The sequence below is a fragment of the Camarhynchus parvulus genome, chromosome 4A (assembly GCF_901933205.1).
Source record: "Camarhynchus parvulus chromosome 4A, STF_HiC, whole genome shotgun sequence".
NCBI lineage: Eukaryota > Metazoa > Chordata > Aves > Passeriformes > Thraupidae > Camarhynchus > Camarhynchus parvulus.
This window is the reverse complement of record NC_044600.1, coordinates 7,558,712-7,580,585: the sequence shown is the minus strand read 5'-3', so window position 1 is coordinate 7,580,585 and position 21,874 is coordinate 7,558,712. Positions and strand designations below refer to the sequence as shown.

General features: G+C 46.1%; 1 protein-coding gene across 2 annotated transcripts in view; it reads right to left on the bottom strand.

Annotated features, from left to right (window-relative positions):
• The window catches only part of PLS3 (plastin 3), a 49,655-nt gene extending 33,195 nt beyond the window's left edge, over positions 1-16,460 (bottom strand). Inside the window, exon 1 of one of the 2 annotated variants that reach the window (XM_030967525.1) lies at positions 16,416-16,460. The gene's annotated coding sequence lies outside the window, so the exon portion shown is untranslated. The remainder of the gene's footprint in view (positions 1-16,415) is intronic. The other variant, XM_030967523.1, reaches the window with a different exon arrangement.
• Positions 16,461-21,874: the final 5,414 nt, after the last annotated feature.

Here is a 21,874-nt window from a genome sequence, read left to right as displayed (position 1 = left end):
CTGGTCTCACACCACTCCCCACACTCTTCCAAAATAGGAATTTTTTTTTGGTAGAGCCAGTATAGCAGTGTATTTTCCTCTTCTTCCTGCTTTAAAAAGAGCCTTTTAGGGAAGAAGAAGATGCCTGAGGTGCTCAGGTGACACATCCACTTCCCTGCACGGAACATTGTGATGTAGGTTTATGCACAAAGAGAACTTCCAGCACTGGCAGGATTCCCCCAGCACATCATTGCGCAAGGGGACACATCTCCTCCACAGCTCCAGCTGCCAAGTTTCACTGGGAGGCCACTAATACATATTTGCCCTCCAGAAGGTACTCAGTGATGGCTGTGGGAGTGGCAGCTGCTGCCTTCCAAGTGACAGGGGAGCAGAAAGGGTAAATTCAGGAGTCATCCTTCACCACAAACCCTCAAGAACAGACCCTTTGGCAAAGTTCTGGGGGAGGAAGGGAGTTCATCCAGTGTGCTGGCCTTTGGCTGCAGTGGGCTGTGCAGCCCCACTGCTCTCTGAGTCCAGAAGAGGACAACCATCTGCTTGTGGACTCCAAGTTTTCCTGCCCACTCCAGAAGTGGTGTTTTCCTCACTAACACCAAGACATTCCATGCTGATGTTGGAAGCTGCTCAAGATAACTTTTGATGACATCCATGGTGTCAAACAAGTCCCTGGGCGTGCCACATCTGTCCCAGTGATTTTTGGGATGGGTTTTAACTGCTGGCACTTCTAGCTCCTGCCTAAAATATCTATTTGCTGGGATACAGCCAGCTCCACTGTCAACCAGCCTTGGGAGTATAGGACATGCTGGTTCACTCCAGCCTCCCCACGCTAGAGAAACCTCCATGGACAGAGGGCTGGGCCACAGCAGCCTCAGGAGATGCCAGAGCCAACAGAGCATCAGCAGACGCTGGCAAACCTTCAGGAGCTGCAAAGGTGGCTGTCTCCTGCCTCTGCTGCAAATCAGGGGTTTTCAGGAACATCCCCTCCCCTTACAAAAAAAATTTAAAAATTAAAGAGAGAGAGAGAGAGAGAGAGAAGGGGGAGAAGTTCAAAAGAGTACCTAAATGAAAGAGAAAAACAGTTAACTTAAATAGTCTGCTTCACCAGAGAAAAAATACCATGCTCTATGAGCCAGGGCTTTAGACAGCAAAGCTGAGTGGCCAGCCACCAGCCCGTTTTGGACTGACATCAGTGACCATTTACCATGGGCAAGATGTTCCCCTCCTCCACTTCTGTCCACAATCTCTTTTAAATGTAAGGATTTCAATGAAATTATGAACAGACAGAAAGACTCTCACCTGTGCTTTTTGATACAAATTGAGGGTTTATGCACTTTTTGCTTTCTCCCTCAGTCCCAAACAACGGCAGTGTACATCCCATCAATGTAAACAGCTACAGAAAGATGTGACAACTGAGGAGCAAGCATTTGACCCTATTTCCTCAGTTTATCAGTCTTTCTAAAGAAAAAACAAGTCCATATTTGCTAGCTTTCCCCCTTAAAAGCTTCCTGAGCTGCTCTGTCAGCGAGCCTGTCATCTGGAAGAAAGCAAGACATTAGTCAGGCTCATGCTTATTTAATAAAAACCTTGCATATGCAGGAGGGACTGAAAGTTGGTCTTTATTTAAAAAATCGCCTGCAAACTTGAGTACGATTTTGCAGTGCAAAACAGATCTGAGGACTCGCCTGATTTACCCTGTGCTCCACCAGTGCTCAGCTTAGCAATTAACCAGCTAATTATTCACAGCTTAGACCAGGGAGCCAAGCAGCCACCACAGAAGTCCACAAGTATGCCCAGATCACCACGCGAAGGACATTTCATGTCCTGCTATTTCATAAGGAAATCAGGAGGCTTCAACTGATGTCAGCTCCAGGAAATGAGCCGCAGGCAGATGATGCCGGAAGCAGGCTTTATATTTAGTACTGAGTCACCCACTTTATTAAATACAAAACACAAAAAAGGTGGGTGTGGAGAGGGGATAAGTGGAAAAAAAGTGAACAAGTTATTCTCTGGAGATCATGGGCCATGGGGAGTCTAGCAGTGGATGGGAGTTTTTTGTAAAGGGAGAAAGAAATTAAGAGATTACCTGGAAACCCCTTCTGCACATCCCCTGGAAAAGCAGTTGCTAGATGAGCTGCATTCCCAGGGCAGAAGCCAGCACTGAAAACACTGCAGGAGTCTGCAGTGCCTTTGGGATCTCTCCAGCCAGTCCTGCAGGCCTGAGCAGGGCATCACCAGTTCTGAGACACTTTCCCATCCTGTCTGCTATATCTTTGAGCCAAAGGAGAAGCCACTGGAAGGAACTTGGAGCAGAGAATATTTTTAAGCCAGTTTTGCATCTCCACCTAACCAATCACAAAGGGCACCTTGCAATAATCACAAAGAAAGCACTTCGGGTGATTACAACAGCATCAGATGAAGCCTAAAGGCTGTTACTGAAGCATGGGAAGAGAAACTGCCCTGGTACACTAAAACTGCACCCAGGCAGGGCTGACATCATCCAAAGGCCATCCTGTCCCTTTCCTTCTCCTCAGCATTTCAATCCTCCCACCCTGGCTGGCTGTGGGGTCAGAGGGACACCAGCACAAGGAAGATGAGGCAGTGGGCAGAGGGCCCACTGTTAGCACAGCATCCCAGCTAGAGCCAGCTCAGGCACCCCACAGACCAGGCCACTGGCTCTGGTAGGAGGGTCTTGGAGGCACAAACATACTTTTTCATCTTTCATCTCAGCTGCCAGCTCTGTCTATCACCCAAGTCTGTCCTTGACATGACTTAGGCAATCCTCTGTTCTCTTGGAGAACATGCCCTAGATAACTATCCACCCTCAGTCACTACTCAAGGAAATAGTATTTTACACTAGAGCTGAACTACTGCAGAACACAAGTGACTGTTCACAGAATATTTCTGAGGAGAAATTCTCATCCATTCTTAGCAACATTCTGATCCATTTTTAGCAACATTCAATTTAGACACATCTACAATTGAGATGTATACAGCATTCATGTGGACTGCATCCTCATGGAATGTATTAATATGGGAAAGCTGCCATTTAATAGGAATGTAGTTCTTTGAACTAAGGTCTTTTAACATACACTAAAGAAAGCTTTAAGAAGCACCAAAAAACCAATGCAAATGGTGGCACAATGCAAATTACAGGAGTACAGATTTGCTTAGAAGAGGTTCATATTTTCATACAAGTCCGTCACAGGCCTTTTAACTTTCTATCAGTGATAAATACTCTGCAGCCAGAGCAGCAGCAACATCTTTGCAAAGTTCTCAGCTACTTGAGCCAGATTTTGCCCCTGAGAAGATTCCCTTTCTAAATACTAAGACATAAATACTGCTACCAAAGCTAAGCACTACACCTCATTTCATCTTAAAAAAAGTCAACTGGAAACAAGCTCTCTCTAAAGCCAAACACCAACAGGGACTTGCTTATAGGAGCACCCTATTAGATTACTAATAAAATAGGTGTAATCATCAAAATAAAACCACAACAGTTAAAAAGATGTGGTTTGAAAAACAGATTCATGGACTGTAGCAAGGCTGGCAATTATGCAGAACCAGAGGTCAGGAAGTGCTTAATACCTTCCACCTTTATGCAAGAAGAGATTACACCTCTGCAGTCACAGCCAGCTCTGGCCACCAAATGCCATTTGGCCAACTGCTGACCACTGTGCAGACCAGTTTGCTGCACCACTCCTGGCCAGTGGGAGCCACTGGGTGGCTCCTCAGTCCCACACAACCCATCAACATCTGCAGGTGAGCTCCCACTGTCAGAGAGGTTCCAGGTACTGCCCAGCCTGGGCAGCAGCACACACACCCAGCCCAGGCAGGGAGGATCTCCAGGGAGGGATTGTATCTCATCAGGACATCATCCTGCCAGGGGCACTGGCTCATCATATTGTACAAACTCATCTGTGTTGAACTAGTCCAAAATCTCATCTCAAGGGGCATTGAAGCTTTTTCTGGTATTTAGCTCATGCACTCGCTGGCTTCCCTCCAACTTCCCTTTTTATCTCAGACCCCAACAGAAAGTCTCCTGTAGGATGGACCCACTGGACAGGGTAACTCCAGGGGCTCCCACAACTACTGCACTCTTTTCAAATATGTAGAAAGGTGGGGTAGAGCTGGATTGCCACTCACACACACACTGTAAGTTGTCACCCATAGCCTTCAGGTCCCTAGAGCACAATCTTCACCACACAGCTCATTACACTGTTAATTAGGAAACCATCTCCCATTTTCCAGATCATAAAAAGCAGCTACTAGTAGCAGACTGATCTCTGTGCTGTGAAGCCAGTCTCTGCTTTGACAGCAGATTTCTTCTGTTCTCTAGTCTGTTGTTGCTGTTGACTTTAATGCTTAGTAGTAAACGTTTAATGTTTAGTATTAAAATATTTTAGAATTAGTATTAAAGAAACTCTCATCCTACAAGTTAACAAAACAAAACCAAAAACCAAACATCTACAGATCCTACATAAAGCCAAACAAGGCATGGTATTTGATAGAAGGCATGAAGCAACTCTGGAGCTCAGGCAGAAGAGGCAGATCTATAGCTGGGAGCAATGACACCACAAGGTTCAACCTGGATCACACCAAAGAGGTCCAAATGCTGAGCAAGAATATCAGCTGTGAGTGCTACACGTGAAAGGGCAATGCACCAAAGAAAGTGCAATGCCTTGCTTTGTGCCAGGGTGATATCAAACCCATGCACAGAGCTTTAATTGCTGAAGTGAATCATTGACTGGTACTGGTTGTAAAGGCTCTTGCATAACAGAGGGTTTCAAGGACTGTGCAGGGCAGAATCTTACTCCATTTCATGCTTTCAAAACTCCTTTTATACAGACCTTCAGAACACAGGGAGCAAAGGGACCAACTAAAACAACCCTGTATAACCCAGAAAAAGTGTATACACTACCTAGAGAAAGGGAAGGAAGGGAGGGAGCAATAAAAGTTGTTGCCATTAGTGATGGATCTAACTATTGTAGGCTGAGCACTGCCATTACTATCCACCCAGTACAGCTACAGGAACTTCTGGGAGCTTCTCAGCTGGGCAGAAGCAATGTCAATTTTTCAAGTTTTCACTAAGAAGTCTGACTATGCTGCCTTTGCTTGAGCATTTGGTTTATATAATACAGTGGCAAGAGCCCAGCTGGAAATCAGATCAACCAGAACGTTGCAAAGGGGTGGGCAGAAGCAGGGCAGGAGTAGCATTGCACAGGAACCTCCCACCCATGTCCCCAAGGAAAGCTTAGTCCCAGCCTCAGCCAAACAGTGCAGAAAGGAACAGGCTAAAGTTTAGGTCAGACATTAAGGCTGCTTATTCAAAGTATTTTCAGTCTTCAGAAGGCCTGGTTTCCCCTCTCTCCATATGGAAAGGTGAGTTCTGCCTAAGTGAGGATTCAGAAACTTGCTTTTTATTACCAGGAGCACTGAGAAACATGAATGTTTTTGTAAATGTATTTCCATTTGTTCTCTACTGACCTTGAGAATGTTGCTATCTCAGAAACAGTTCTTAAAAGCAAGGGCCAACTTTCTCCCTGAATGCCTGCCCAGCACCAATCACAACAGGGCAACTTTATATATGCCCAAAACACCCTATGTATTTCCTAAAATAAAAGTCCTCACAATCCATTCTTGGAGGCAAAACATTTTGTGCAAAATTCAGGAAAAAACAGCTTAATTGCAATATTGTTTTAGAACTCACTTCCTTTATTTCTGTAACCAGCTGGAGACAAGCACCTTGTTGTGTGCTGGGTCAAGGAAATGTTTAACCAAAGGATTTATAGCACAATATAGATGTGTATATATCACCACAGCACTGCAGCTGCTCAACAGTTATAGCAGAAAGCAAACACTGGTTCAGCCCAAGGAAAACAGGGATGGGCTGCAATATCAGCCTGCTCACTAACATCTCGCTGCAGAGGCTCCAAGGCAGGAGAGCATCCAAGCCAGTCCCTGGGAAAAGACTCAGCATCCTGGAATCTCAAAACCACAGGCCTGTTCCAAACCCAAACAACACTCCACAAACCCCTCCTGGCTGATTAGCAGGAAGGAGCGCAAGGTTGCGATGGCAGCACAAACAAGGAGCCAGAACTGATGATCTTTCAGACCCAGCTGAAGCACTGCTTCACAAAATATGAATGCCAATTACAGGGATGGGTAGCTTGAATTCGAGTTTCCACTTGGTTAGTGCTGCACTGGACTGAGAACTTCGGTGCTTGCCCAGCAGTTTCATCTGCACCAAGATCTCCCATGAAAACAGGGACAGAGACTGTGAAACCCTCCTCCAGCTCCTGACCTTCCCAGCAGGGCAGAGTCAAAGGCAACAAGTTCAGTCCTACTATTTGTGAAAGTAAAGCAAGACATTTTCTACCTTGTAGTACAGAAGGGAGGGGAAGAGGCAGATCAGCACCTCCCCTTCCCTGTTATTCTGAGCAGAATCCATGGAGCAGAAGTCCTGGTACCTGGGCTGCTGCTGCCAGGGCTGGGACAGTACCACATCCACCAGCAACACCACTGAGGCACAGATCCATACAAGCATCAAAAAACCCCAAATCTGATCCAAAAAGGGACTTTAAGGGAATAAGCACATAGGAAAAAAAGAATTCAGCTATGGTTTTCAGATAACACGACAGGCAAGGAAGAACACTGAAATGGCACACAGGTGACTGTGCAAACTTGTTTCAGGAACAACCCACTGCACATCACCTTCCATCTAACCCAGACAGGATACAAGCTTCTTTTATCCAAGGTCTTCAATCTGAATTTCAAACATTTTGTGTGTTCAGCTCTGGAGAGGTCCTAATTTAATCACTAATGTATTGGCAAAAAATATGCCACACAGATATAATGCAGAATCACATGCCTTCCTATTTGCTTTAAAGTATAGAAATACTTTTCATATGTCAACTTTCAGGAAAAAAAGCAAGAAAAAACAAAGGGAATTTTTCTAAAGCTTCCTTTCCCACCACCTCAAAGAGACAACAATTTCAGTAGCAATCCAAGAGGATGTCCCCAGAACTCTGCAATCAATTCTTTCCGTTTTCCCCCTAACAAGACAGTCTCCCCATCATTTGGGCACAAGGCAGGAGAAGCAGTTCTAGCACACAAAACTCCAGCAGCAGCACAAAACTAACAGGACATAGGCCAGGGGCAGGATTACCCACAGCATCTGAGCCACAGCCCCATTCTGCAGCTGGTATGGCAAACATGATAGAAGCCAGCAGCATTTCTGATGTTACTCAGCCTGTCTCATCCACCAGATAACCAGATCTGCTTTATGCTTTTCCCCAAGTTGGTGTTTTGCAGGTTTTTCCTTGTCTTGACCTGACCCTGAAGTGGGCAGCAAGTCACTTTGCCTTGTGTAAGTTCCTGTATTTATACAATTTTTTAAAAAAGCCTGGCTAGCATATTTTCAAGACAAAGATTTGGTTTCCTCTAGCAAAAAAAATAAAAAGAAAAAAAATCTGCAGTAAAGACCTAACTGTAGGAGTCAGTTTTTGCACTTTAAAAATTTGAGATACAAATAAATAGCCCCTTGACTCTCAAAGTAAAAAGCATGCGACTGAGCTAGACAAAGGCTAAAAGCTCATCCCTAGGCTTTGGGAGAAATAAAATCCTTCTAGTGTCCTTCCACAGACAGTTTCATGACTGTTTACAAAGGTTTTATGAGACAATACAATATTTCACATTTTTAAGGTTTTTTTGCAGTCTACTCTGGAATGGAATAACCAGAAACAGAACAGGCCAAGGCAGAGTCCACAAAAACTGAAGAGAAGGCAGCATTTTCTCTGATTACAGAGAGACCTTTGATCACCAAGGTCACATAAACGCAGCACACAGAGCACGCCAGTCATTAACAGCCATGGAACAGGCACTGGGCAGAGTCTCCCTGCCCTCCTCCCATCACTCCCCTGCTCATTTATTCCCAGCCCTGCCCTAAACAGCCATAAAGGCTGGGTCTGAGCTGGAGGAATTGCCAGGCAGCACTGCCTGCTTCCAGATCCCGGCTCAGCTGCATCCTGCCTTTCCCCACGGAGCAGCCCTGGGCCTGCCAGCAGCATTCCCTAGCACCCTGCAAAAGCACTCACTGCCCCACCAGGCATGGCCAAGGACCATGGAAAACACATGGAACAACACAAGAAATCAACACTTGAGGTTCATGAGGCAGAGGACAGGTGCCCAGGGCAAGGAGACACTCAGATCTTCCCTCTGCTCTGCCATGGCCAACCACCCAGAGCTGCCTAAGCTTGGGTTTGAGGCCTGGCTTTGCCACGAGGCAGTGGGGGAAATGAGATCACCACACCAGATACTGGTCAGCCTCTTGCCCTCAATGCTTTTTCTGTTTTATACAAAGAGGGAGGAGTGTGCAGCTCAGGTCTGGACAGACAGGACTGAGCTGGAGGCTGTGGGGTTGTGTCCTGGCCACTGGACATCCTGCAGCACCTGAGCTGAGACATTCCTAAAGGGGCAGCCTAGTGCATAGGCTTTGGACTAGAGTTTTCAATTGTTTCAGGTCCTTCAAGAAGCACAGCTAAACTTTGATCAACATCTATGACAACTACATGGCTGGCAGTCAAACTTCTGGCTCTACACCTTTCCAACACTGGTCACCTTAGCACTTCTGCATTAATTAGCAGCAAACAGATTTTCTGAGGTATTTTATAGCTGAAGGGCTTCCTGTGGCTGCCAATACCCCAGAAACCAAGACATAAATGTGTTGTGTACAGCCTGATGAAAAGGAAGACTATTTTTAATCCAAGCCTACGTAGGGTGGGGCTCAGTCTCCAGCCAGGCCAAAAAGCCACTATAATCCACAAGACCAATGCCTGGCAATCTTTGCTTGCAGGCTGATGTCTGTTCTATTTTAGGGATGGGAGGAATTTAGAATAAAAAGATATATAAATTAAAAACAAAGGAGGCTATGAAAAGTGAATAGAGGGAAGGGCCAGACTTATCCTGTGTATTTTGGTCTAAAGAACAGGGCTCTAAAAGAACACAAATCAGAATTACTCTATTTTCCATTTCCCACAGCAGTTTGTAATTTATAACATGGGCTGAGGAGAGTACAGCCCTAGTATATTTTTTGCAGGAAGAAAAGCCAATCCATGGCCCCTTCCAAAGCAGTGAGACCCTTGGGAGGATGAGGCAGTAAAACAATCACCAGCCATAGACATCCCACCAAGATCCCATACAGGGTTTCCTATCTCAGACACCAGTACAACTGTTGGGACAACTCACTGTTTTGTACAGTTGGGACTGCAAAAAAGTCAAAGCAGAGGACTGGAATCTGGCAAGTTTTGCTTATTTAGGGCTTATGGCCACCAGGCAACCAACCCACTAAAAGCAGAGATTTTTTGTACTCTCAGCACCCAAACTTCAGACGTAACATCCCACTAGGTTTTATTTGCTACAGACCCTGTCTTAACTTGGCATTCAAGCCAACTCAACACAGCTATGTACTTTGCCACATCAGCCCCACACTCCTTGCAGTGCACAGGTCATTTGTCTAAAAGCAGATACAGACATTCTCTCTCACTCTCTTCAGGGGCCCCTGTAGCACCCAGCCATAAACTGTGAAACACTTTGCATAGGCATCAGCATCTCTTCACCTGGCCAGGGCTGGATCATTAACCCAAGCACAGAAGTCTGCAATTAATTCTCTTGGCAGAATTATTGGCAGAATTCCCCCTGCAGGAAGGGCAGGACAAAGAGATGTACACAGGGATAAGTGGAGGACCAACAATGATGAACTTCAAGCACTGCTATCACTTTGGTCTCAGACTTCTTTAGGAAAAAAGCCAACATCTAAGCAACATTGTGAAGTTTAACCCAAGCATTATAAGCACAGCAGCAAAACTGGACGTTGAACACCTCAACACATGATTATGGACAACTTCACTTCATCCTTCCTTGTTCTACACATAAGTAACCTCATCAACTCCCTCCTCTCTCAAGGACAACACTAAGGGCAATGTGATGAGGAAACAGTTAACGAGACAGTTAAGTCTATTGTCAACTTTAAAAAGAAAAGACAAAAAAGCTTACTTAAAACACCAATAATTAGGCCTCCTGCAGGGACACTACACTTTATCTTCTCTTGAAGATCACAGTAATAGTCTCTCTTCCCAGCTATTCAGTGGGGACTCCCAGCAGCATCTGTGAGCTGTCACTCTTTTTACAGGAACAAAAAACCTACTGAAGCAGCAGGAAAAACAGCTGTAAGCATTTCAGAGAAGGAAATGAGACAAGGAGACTGGTTAGAAGCATATGGCCCATATGGATTGACATGAGCAATCTGCAGCAGCCCAAACCAGAGCTTCCCATTTCAGACAGTGATCCTGCTCCCCACATCCTCAGACACATGTCAAATCAATCATTCTTTTATTTCCTCCATGCTAACTCCCAAATGTTACTGGTGCACAGGCCACCACAGCCCATGGGGACAGCCTGGATGTTGCAGGAGGAGTCAGTTTGCCCCCAGGGATGTGCACATTGCCCAGCAGCACAGGGGACACAAGGAAGGGGACCTAAGGCAAGCAGCCCACTGGCCAAGGATGCTGCATTTCATGGGCAGTGGTCACCCTCATGGCCCAGCTGCTGAAAGGTAGAGACTATCTAACAGGAATCAGCTGGCAAAACAAACAAAAGGGAAAGAATGACTGTGGGTAGCTCAATCTCTGCTGATAGCAGCTCTCCTGAGGGCATGGAAGCCCCCTTTTCATCATGATTCCACTCACAAACCCAATGCAAAACTAGCTTTGAGTAGCCCAGGCATGAACCCACAAACCCAGACAGGAAACCCTGGCTGTTAGAGGAGCACACACGATATAATTCTTCCAAGCAGGCCAGACAGGACTTCCTTATCATCCTTGGCATTTTTAATCTATTACCAAAAAAAGCCAACAGATTTTAGATTCCCAGCAGACCAGTGGATGCCACAGTAGCTGAGTGGACTGGTTGGCCACCAGCCTCAGCACCCTGCCCAAGGAAGTCCACACCCCTGATGGGAACAGAACTGCTGGGAGAAGGCAGGGCAGCCAAGCAAACAGTCCTGGTGACAGGGCAGCTGCTGGCCAGCACTGATGTCAGTCGTGGTCAGCACTGATGTCACATGTGCCCACCTCAAGGAAAAGCTCTGTCACCTCCAAATCAAACAGTGTGGCACTAGCAGAGTACAGATGTGCACATCTTCTCCTCCCACCCCACTCTCCAGGCCTATTAGATGGGGACTCTGTCTTCAGCTCCCTCAATTAACCACATTTGCTTGTTTAGCTGGTACAGTTGTTCCTTACATGGCTGGCAAGATCTCACAGGAACACACCAAACACCTGAAATCCCAAACACAGCTCCTGCTGCCCCAATTGGGCTCTGCAGCCACAAACACGTAAGTGCCATCTTTTGGCTATAAACAAATTATCTCTTCAATCAACAGTTAAAAGGGCAGGCCTCCATCACCCTCTCTAGGCTGGATGTCCCCATGTCACAGCACAGCCCCCCCAGGGGTGCCATTTGCCACTGGAGATGGGCTGGACTGGGGCTGCAGCACAGCGAGATGAGAAGGAGGATTTCTGGCAGCCAGGATCCCCTGTCCCCATGCTGATGGCACAGCCTGGCAATGCCAACCAGGTAAAGCAGAGGAAATCTACACCTTCAGCCCTTCACTTGGGAAGTACTTGCACAAACCAGAAGACTTTTCACAGAGCATTCTGCAGTGCTCCAAGTGGATCTCACAACACATGGAAAGGTGCTATCCAAGTCTCCCCTTCAGAGACACTTGACCTAGAAGCAGGAAGGATATCCAGGGCAGGAAACACTGGCAAGGACAGGACAGGCTTGACCCATCACCTACAACTTCAGCATTGAAGAGCACAAAGTAGGCAGCTGCTAAGACTGAAGGTGAACAAATGATGCTGTGTCCAAACATCACCCACCTCATCTTTATTCCCTGCACACTGGAGATACCCATTTTTAATTCAATAAATCCCAGAGAGACAGCACACCCACAGGCACACCCAAACCCCTGTGTACAGAGCAGGGGACACAACAGTAGCTCATTCCTGAGCAGCAGTCACACAGCTAAAAGTGATTACAGCAGCCCATCCCTGTCAGCCGAGCTGCTGCTGCTCAGGGGACCTCCAGAATGCCCCCTGAGCATCATCATTTCTCCCAGCCACAGCACCCAGGGCCCAGATGTTGGACCATCACACAACTGCCTTCAGCCTTCACACCTCCCACCTACTCACCACCAGCAGCAAGAGCAGCAGGTACCTCTGGGGTAGAAAAGAGTGCAAATGGTGCAAGCAGGGACAGCTGATTCTGTACAGGAGTCTGAGCAACTCTCTGGGATGGTCACAGGGTAATCAGTCCTTTCATACCCTCCCCTGCCAGCAGTGGAGGGCAGAGCTCTGCCAAGACATCGCCCACCACAAACACAACCACTGCTGCTTGCGCAATAATGCAATTCCCAAAGTGCCAACAGGAATGTGCGTGCAAAGATGTCAACAGATGCCTATCAAGGGGCTTGGGGGCCAGGGATAGGTGATGTTGGGACATTTGTTACAGTAACCCAACAAATTAATTCAAGGTTTAATTCAACCTTGCATCACCCTCATTACAAGAGCTGGTCTCAGTTTTGCAACATGCTTGAAAAAAAAAAAGATATTCAGGAATGTTTTGCTTTGCGCATGCATTGAGGCTATTTGGTAAACTTTTAAAATTCAATATCCACCTTTCACACATCTGCTGGTAGGGGTTTCTGGATTCATGTTTGGCTTTTTTGATATAATTAGCAACTGTAATTACATCATGAGCTCAATGTCCAAAAAGATACACAGATCACTAAATGCACAGCAGTATTTAGTCCAAAAAGTGCTGAGCATGCAAAGTAATTGGTTGATAAATATTAACATAAAATGTTGTGGCTATTCCCAATTTGACAAGAAATGTAAAAGAAAGTTAAAAATTAATATCTGTTATTGCCCCAGGCAGGTCGATAGTTGTCAGTCACATGTTTAAACAGCTGGCCTGAAGAGACGAGAATCTGCTATTTTCATGCTGAACTACTGCTCTAATATAGGCGGAGGCAGAGTAATATTCAAAGCCTGAATAAAACATCAACTTAAACCGTGTTTCTTTTGCTGCTTAGTGCTACTTGGTACACAGATAAAAACCAAGCAGCCCCAGGATAAATTTCACCTGTCCGAGCCTCTGCAAACTGCACAGCAACACTGTAGCAGCTGGCAGCTCCCTCCTTCCCTTGCCTCTCTCTGCGATCACAAGCACCTCCATATCCCTGCACAGGGTTAAACTGCCTCCCAACGTGGCAGGTCAAGAGCTGCCCTTGTGAGCACCATTAGGAGAGCCAGGACTGTGCTTTGCAGGGAGCTGATGGATCTGTACAAATCCTGTGCTGGAGTAATACGAGCAGGCTTGAAGCTGCTTTTCCATCACCTCCTCTGCCACAGGCAATTCAAGAAAATCAAGCTAACAGGCCTGTATCTAAAAAGGGACAAATGTCCTCCGAGAATTCCAATCCACATCTCTCGGTTTTAAGAAGCACAGAGATGCAAAACATTGTAGCTTAAAAAAACAAACAAACCCCAACCACAAACAAGAAATACCTCCTACTGCTAAAAAGCAGAACTTACTTGGTCTTTGGCTCTGCTGAAAACACAGCCCCTTTGTGTTTCACCACCTATTATTTAATGCTGTGTAAAATAAGATTACCAAGAACATTATCTGTGTGTTGGGACGCGTCACCAAATAAATTAGCACTACTTAAAATATCACGGCCAAGACAACATCAGGTGTGAAACGAGCTACTGATCACATCATCTACTTAGATAAGGATACATTACAGTATCTACGATGGGCACACCCTCCCTAAACACACTGCCAATCATGTAAAAGAAAAGTATTTCTCTTCTCCCAATGCACTATGTTATATGTTATCAATAATGCAACTGCCATACTGAAGCTCCAAGTGGAGCACTTGCAGATTTACCGCACAAAAAGTGCAGATAAAGTGGTTCACAAGGCACACAGATCACTCAGATCACCAGCAGCTGCTTAAGCACAGCTACTGAATTAAGTGTCCCCAGCATCCCTTTCAGTCAATCACTGAGCAGCGCTCTCCTTTGCTTCCCTAGAGTCAGAAATGTGTTTCCATTTCTCCAAAGCCACTGAAGTCGCTGCACTAGAAAGCCAAGTAAACACAGGAAAGAGTTACTAGAGTTACTAGAAGATCCCGCATGAGTGGATTCAGCACAGACTCATTTAACCAGACTGCAATTCCTTCACTCACCATCTTAATCTCACAACAATTGAAACCCGGAGCAGAGAAGTCAGCGAGGGAGCCCCAGGGGAAGGGCTTCCTCTGCATTTATCCAAATACCTAATGAAGTCATCAGTCCCCAGAGCCCTGTCCACTGTAAAGCTCATCTAGCCAAAAGTGGTAAAGAGGTTTCTGGAGTTTGGGGCATTCTTAACCTGGGGAGACGTTTGCGTATTTTACAGGAGGGGAAACTTCATCAGATTAACTTTGATAAGAGAACAAAGACCCTGATGAAACACAATTCTCTACATCTAGCACTGAATAACTGAGTTTAATAATCACATTATGATCTCTTAGCTCAGACAAAGAATGAGTAATTCATCTTTCACAAGCAAAAAATTCCTTCAAAGGAGCTTGGTCACAACCAAGCAACATCCTCAAATTGTTAAAACTGTTGGCAAGATTAACAGACTATGATAACAACAACGTTTGGAAAATGTTTCATTTAACAAATTATTTTATTAGTTTCTTTTTTTTAAGAGTTATTTAGATGCAAACAAACAGATCTGGAATTTTAAGTCTCTGTGTGTGCACACACTCCACATAAGGCCATCAAACACCCCCAGGGCAGAATCAGCTGCAGAATATTGCACCCAGGGGACTTGCCTTGTGTCCACTAATCCCCCTGAATCACTGCTCTCCACTCACAAACTACCAGCAGCTCCTCTTTGCACAAGATTTCTTTTCAAAACAGATTGAATTTCTATACATCATTATGCACAGCACTAGCACATGCTGGTCTCGGTAACTATTCCCTCTTTATATCCAGGTTCCAGCTGTTGTCTTTAAAGTTACTCTGAGCAAGTCTCCCAGCATTAAGGAGTTTTGCTTCTCAGGTTACCAGGCTCACTGGAGAAGTCACAAGTGCTACTGGCTGAACAATGGCTCGAAGCTGTCATGCAAAAGCAATTTACTTGAGATATCTATTATCTTCTATAGTCGCTTCTACAGATTGACCAAAAACAGGAAGCCCAGCTCTCACATTCCACTGGAATTGTGTAACAAAGGCTGATTCAATGGCATTTGCTTAGATCTATACCAGCAGCTCTCCTAAGAAATCAGCGAGTCCAAGGGATGCCCTGCTTGAAGGTAGGGATGCTCTTACAGAGCAGGCACATGCAGCCTGTCCCAAGGAAGCATTAACTGGAGGTCGGTTCCCATGCACGTTTCATCACCATTTCTACTCAGAAACTTACAACTGGAGCACAGTCATGCCTGCAGAGTTGTTACTTCTGTGAGCACTGGGACTTGATGTTATCCATTACAGTATTTCCAGACAGCAAAGGAAAGTTAGAAGCTTTAAGTCCTGAAAAATTCCCTGCTCTTCCTTTTCCCTTCCCAGGCTCCCAACAAGAAGCCATTGTTAGGGAGAGTAGGGTGACACTTCCTCTCCCAGTACAAATTAGAGATGTATAAAAATAAACCCACACAGCTGTCCCACGACTTCTCATCTAATTGAAGCGGGGTGAAATAAAGTGAAGTCGTTCCCATTTCCTCGCACTCTCTGCTTTGGGAATACTACCCTGCACAAAAGATAAAAGTGAAATACAAACCGAACCCCTTTTCAGCGCCGCTCTGCGGGAACCCACAGCGGGAAGCGGCACCTCCCCGCCCCTCGGCCGGGTTCTGCTTCTACCAACTCGCACAAAGCCCCGCGTCTGCCGCAGCCGGGGCTCCATCCCAGCGCATCCCCCGGGCCGGGCCCGCCCCGGCTCAGCCCGGGGCTGAACTTTTCCAAGGGGATGAATCAGACAAGTGCCTTTTCATCGCCGCGGGGAGCTGGGAGAGGCGGCAGCAGCGCGCCCGGCGGACACGTCCGCCGCGTCCCGCCGGCACCGAGCGCTCCGGGCTCCGCGCCCGCCCCGCCGCCCCTCTGCCCCGGGAGCGCCGGGGACACGCCTGCTCGGCAGCGAGAGCAGGGCCGGGCCGGGCCCGGTGGAGCCGCCGGGGCCGGTCGGTGTCCCCCGCCGCCGCGGGCGGGATGCTGCTCCGCGCGGGCTGGCGCCCGTCCAGCGGCGGGGCGAGCGCCGCAAGTTTGCCCGAGTTGGAGGCGCGCTGCAGGAGCCCCGGGAGCACTCACCGTCCGTGCCGTGCCGTGCCGTGCCGTGCCGCTCGAGCCGTCCCGCCGCTGCAGCCCCGCCCGCTGCCCGCGCTCGGCGCGCCCCGGCCCCGCCGCCCCGGCCCCATTGGGCCGCCCGGCCGCACATCACCGTGCCCCGCGCTGCGAGTGGGCGGCCGCGGAGTCACTCAGCGCCGGGCAGAGCTCAGCTCCGGCGAGGGCACGCCCCGTGCTCGTCCCTGCCGCCGTCGGGCTGCTCTGCCGCGTCTGCCCCTCGCCGTTCCCTGCCTTCATCCCTCCTGCATGCATCCATCCTCACCCCCTGCGTGTATCCCCAACCCTGCGCACGCCTCACTCCTGCCCGGCGAGCATCCCTCATTCTTCTCCCGTGCGCAACTCTCCCTCAAGCAGGCGTCCTTTCTTCCCTACAGGCATCCCCTCCTTCTGTGCTGTCCCTCCTCCCTGTGTCCTGTCTCCCATGCACACGCAGCCCCGGCTGCCTCAGCCCTGCCACGCCGACAGAGGAGCTTTGGGCTTCTCTTGCAAATTCCCAGTGTCCCCCCAGGAACAGCCCTGCGGGCTGATGCTGAGAATGTCCAGGGAAGGCTGGCGCTGGAGGGCACATAGGGCAAAGAGCTTCGCACAGAGCAGAGCCTGGGGCAGAGCCAGGGCTCAGTGGAGTGCAGGTGCTGTCCCTTGCACCCTGCTATTCTGTGCTCCTGGACAGACAGCGTTGCCATGGCCTTTCCCCACGCAGCTTACAGCTGTCCAATTTGGGATAGGTGACCTCATATCTGTCCTAATTTCTACATTTGCTGCACAGATATTCACACTGAACATTGCTAGAAGGGTTCAGAAAATCAAGGGCCTTGGGGACGCTTTTACGTAAAAGTGGCGGAGAACAGAAGTTAATCCAAATAGGCCTTGAACAGAGAAAGAAAAAACAAACACCTGCTGTGGGAAGAGGGAGGGGAGCAGAGAGAAGGAGATGGGGCCAGAACTGCACTTCAGACCTGGGCCAGAAAAAGGGGAAGTTGTTTCTCCAAACTGGAAACTTCACACTCTTGGCCAACACTGGCACATCCAGCACAACCAGGAGAAAACATGAGTTTGGATATAAATGTCTTCCTCTGGTTTTAGGAGAAAAGCAAATATGCATTCAGGCACAAAAAACCCTTTCCAGGCCAGAAAGATGACACATTCCCATGCCTGGATGTGAGAACAGCACAAAGTAATAAATTCTATAGCAGCCAGGAACAGTAATGGAAGATGTCAGTTCTTGTATAATGTAAAAGGACATCTCATATTTTGCTGTTTAACTATTTCCACCAGTGTCAGAAAAATTAAGCTTGCTAAAAGGTGACAGTTACCTAACAGACTATTAATAGATAGGCACACACCAGCATTAGATCATTCTTTCTCTTCTCTTTCAAACTTAAATAAATGTAGGACATATTTAACTAGAACTGCCCAGTGAAATTTATTGCAATCAGTACTTAGTTCTCTGTGTTGGCAATGTTACAGGTGCACATTTCTGGATCTGAATTGCATAGTCCTATGTTATGAATTTTTATATGAATTATTTACAGAAAGGCTGTCAGTCTGATCATTATAACATAAGGCAAAACACATTTTGTTGTCAAAAATGCCAGGAAAATTCATTTTGCAGTGTTTTTTCCAAAGCTACAAAGTGACACGGTCTCATAAAGTTGTCCCACATGATGGAAGCTACATGGCTCACAGTGGGAGTTTCCTCATCACATTAGCAGGAGCAGCTTCCTGAGAAATATCAGACTCTCTTCCCATCATTCTTTTATTCTTTTTATACAGTTGGATTTCTCATTGGATATCAGAAACTCTTACATATTCATCAGTGTGTTAGGCTGGGCCTTGTAGATAGGAGTGGTAATTTTAGACTGATTTAAAAGATTAGTTCAATTTTACGCTCTGTGGTGGTAGTCCTGTGTTTGGATTAGACCAGTGCTTCACAGTGCATTACAAACACAACAGAGCTGGGAATATTTCTGATTCTGATTCTGGGTTTTAGCAAAAAAATCATACACTGGTTTTCTTCTTGTCCCCTTCTGCTAGCATGCCAACATAAAACAACGGGAGACATGAAATCATCTTTGTGAATCTTGACTATTCAGAAAATGCAGATTACACATTTCCATGCCCTGCTTTTGTCCATACCAGTAGTGTGAAACAGGCAACTCTTTGTTCTCTAAATGAGGGAGTAAAGTATTAAACATATTGAACATTTACCAGTTGCCTCCTTATTGGGATTTCCCCATGTCTCCTTGCACAAAGAAAGTTGAGCTGTAGTAGACACATCCATTCATTCAGCTACCACTGCTTAGTACCCTGATATAGTCATCAAGCTTGGTTTAATATTTTTATTATGTACTCAATGCAATTACCATGTTCTGAGTGAGATGTCAAAATGTGGAGTTTCATTTACACAAAATTAGTGAACACCTCGTTTGCTAAAGCACACAACTGCACGTTCTTGGGTGATTATTTCTGGTTTAAAACACTCTAACACAGATATTAGTTTCCCTTTCTCAGGGCTTTGTGAAAGAGTGGACAGACTTTTTCAAGATCACCTGACAGCAGGCAATTGGATTCTTATTTCACTGCATCCACGGGTGATGTAACTGGTGAAAGGTGAAATTTTGCCAAAGTCACAGGGGAAAACCAGTCCCCTTAAGAAATGTCCCATGGAGATTTAAAACAGAGACTGAAGCATAGGGTGGATCTGGAATATTGGTGTTGGCCAATTCCTAAAACTGTATTTGGGACATTTTTAAAAATTTAAAAGTTAGAAATTTAAAATAAAAATTAAATATTTAGACAATGACAAAGAGCACTGTTTCCACGGAGGGACTTTCCAAACAGTGCCATGAGAACAGAGGACTTGGGGCCAGACAGGAGACAGGTATTTCCAACCTGACTTACAACAGGACTAGTGTTATTTAGTATAGCTTTTAAATGAAGTTATAGTGCAATATTCTTGTAGAAAATATGCAGACAGAGGATTCTGATTTAACCAACTACTAGCACATAGGAAATTAGGAGGAAGGAAATAGGCCATACTTTTTGAAGACTTGTTTAAACTGTTTAAACAGTTCAACAGTTTAACATTAATTCTCTTCTTCAGCAGAGTACAGTGAATTTAACAGGTGTTTAAAAATGCCCTGGCTACAGAGCCACAATGGAAAGAGACTGCCTGTAGGATTTTTTTAATTTGTAAGGATATAGACTTCTATAAATGCAATTTATTGCCATAATAATCAGCAGGCAGATGGAGGGTTAGCCCTGTATGACTTTGTTACTGATTCCAGTGGAAGCTGGATGGGCCCTTAAGAGACTTTGCCACTGCCAGGTTAATGTTACTGTGACTCCGTGCCTAGAGAACTGAAATGAATTTTTACTATCTCTGTTGAAATGTAAGCTTCTTATCTGGCAGCTTAGCAATGCTTCTCCTGCACTGCTTTTCCATTGTATGAAAGTTAATTCATTGCTCTTGGCTGGTTATTGAACAATGCTGATAGCCGTGGCTGAGATAGCTGCCCTGAGATAAAATCATCACAGGCTGTAAGTGAGGGGTGGTGGCAATCAGGAGGGGGCAGGAGGCCTGGCAGGGCAACGAAAAACTTGTGTTGTGATGCACAGTATGCCAGGGAGAGAGAGAAACTGCACAACACATTGTAGGAGTTCATGTGGGTTCAGAAGAGGCCTTTAAGGAGTTGGTGTGAAATTCTTCCATTAGAATTAGGGCATCTGTTCTCAACTAGACTTTTGTTTTGTTTTCTACAAATACTTACCCGCAACATTAACAGAATATAAGAACGAGGATATTAATGTCAAAAACACTTGTCATCAAGCAAAGAGAACAACTGAGTGGTACTGTGAATAGATTATTAATCTGGAACCATTTTTTTCCATTGCAAGAAAGCAGATGGGAATCTGCATAATATTTTGAACTACAGAAAATTCAATTTACCTCCCACTAGAAACATTTACTCAAATAATTCTCGGCACTTCTTTACTTAAAAACAACTTTCGTGAGATAAGTATCAGTAAGTTTATCCATTAAGTTTGTCCAGCACAGGGGAGCCATATTCAGAATCTGCAGGAGTCTCTGAGACTCCTCACATGAGTGCAGATTACCCACCAAAGGTAACAGCCTGCCAGGCTGTGGGCAGGCTGCCTTCCCTCTCACTGTCCTGGCTGCCAGATAACACATCACCTCATGGGTTCTAGATTGTCTTGTGAAACCACCAGTGCCTCATATTTAATCTGCTCTTGCTTTGGCAAAGGAGCTTTCCAGACTCTCATATTGTCTCTATCCAGCAGTGCATGTTTTATTTGTTTAAAATTTTATTCTTCCTTGTCAAGGAGAGTTTTTCAGGGATTGCCCATGAAGCATTACAAAAGCTCTTCAGTTCCAACTCATCAGTGGCAAGCCAGTTACACATGTGATGCCTTTGTACAGCCCTCAGTTACCGTTTTTTTGTGGGCTGAGCTTATAGAGGACTCAATGACCTTCAAAGCACATGGGAGAATGTGTGACTTAAGATTTTATTTGCAGTTCATATCAACAGGGTGAACACCCCTCCTTCACCCTTGTTGACCAAAAACAAAAAAAGCACAATGAAAAAGTGGTTTTGTCTCTTCTCTTTACTTGATTTATCAATCTATCAGGATCAGATCCTGAGGAGTTACTGAATCCACATTTCTTTCCTTGTAGCTAGGGTACAAGCAGCTGCTTACAAAGAAAATCATGTTTCCAGAGAACATGAGATGCAGAAGGTCAGATGCAGGTAGTTTAGGGCAGAAGAACCAAGCAGAGTTAGCAGCAAACTGTGGAAAATAGTCTCTGCCATGTAGCTGGCAATTGGTCATTTTTTATCTCAGGTGACACTCTAGTGTGCAGTAACCTGGTTATTACCCGGGCCTGATGTTCTGCATGCAGCTTCTTATTATGAAATCCTGGCAATGCGCTCAGAGCTGGACAACTTTACCTGGAATGAAGTTTTTAGGAGAGGCTTGAAGGGAGAAAAGTCTGGTGGTTTGGCAAGATAGGCCAATACTGGGGGTCAAATCTTCATGCAGCTGGTTTTGCATTGGGGCAAGACTGGAGGCAGGAAGCACAACACTGCTTATGCAGGCAATTCTGCATGGTATGGAGAGCTTGGGAGGGATGGACATGAACAAGGCCTCCAAGGAGGAGTCTTGAGTGCACAGTGCTGACCTTCGTGCTGGTCAGGCTTGCAGCAATGGCCTTGCTTTCATTTTTCTCTCCACTCTGCCTTCCTTTGGCTTAACTCAATTTAAAATGAGGTACACAGAGACTACATGGGAGCTGATGGATTATATTCACCTGCAAGCTGAGAGCTGGAGGCTGTTCTTGATAACTGAGGAAGTGTACTTGCTGCTCAAGGACACTTTTTCTTATGTTCCTAATACTTACTAAT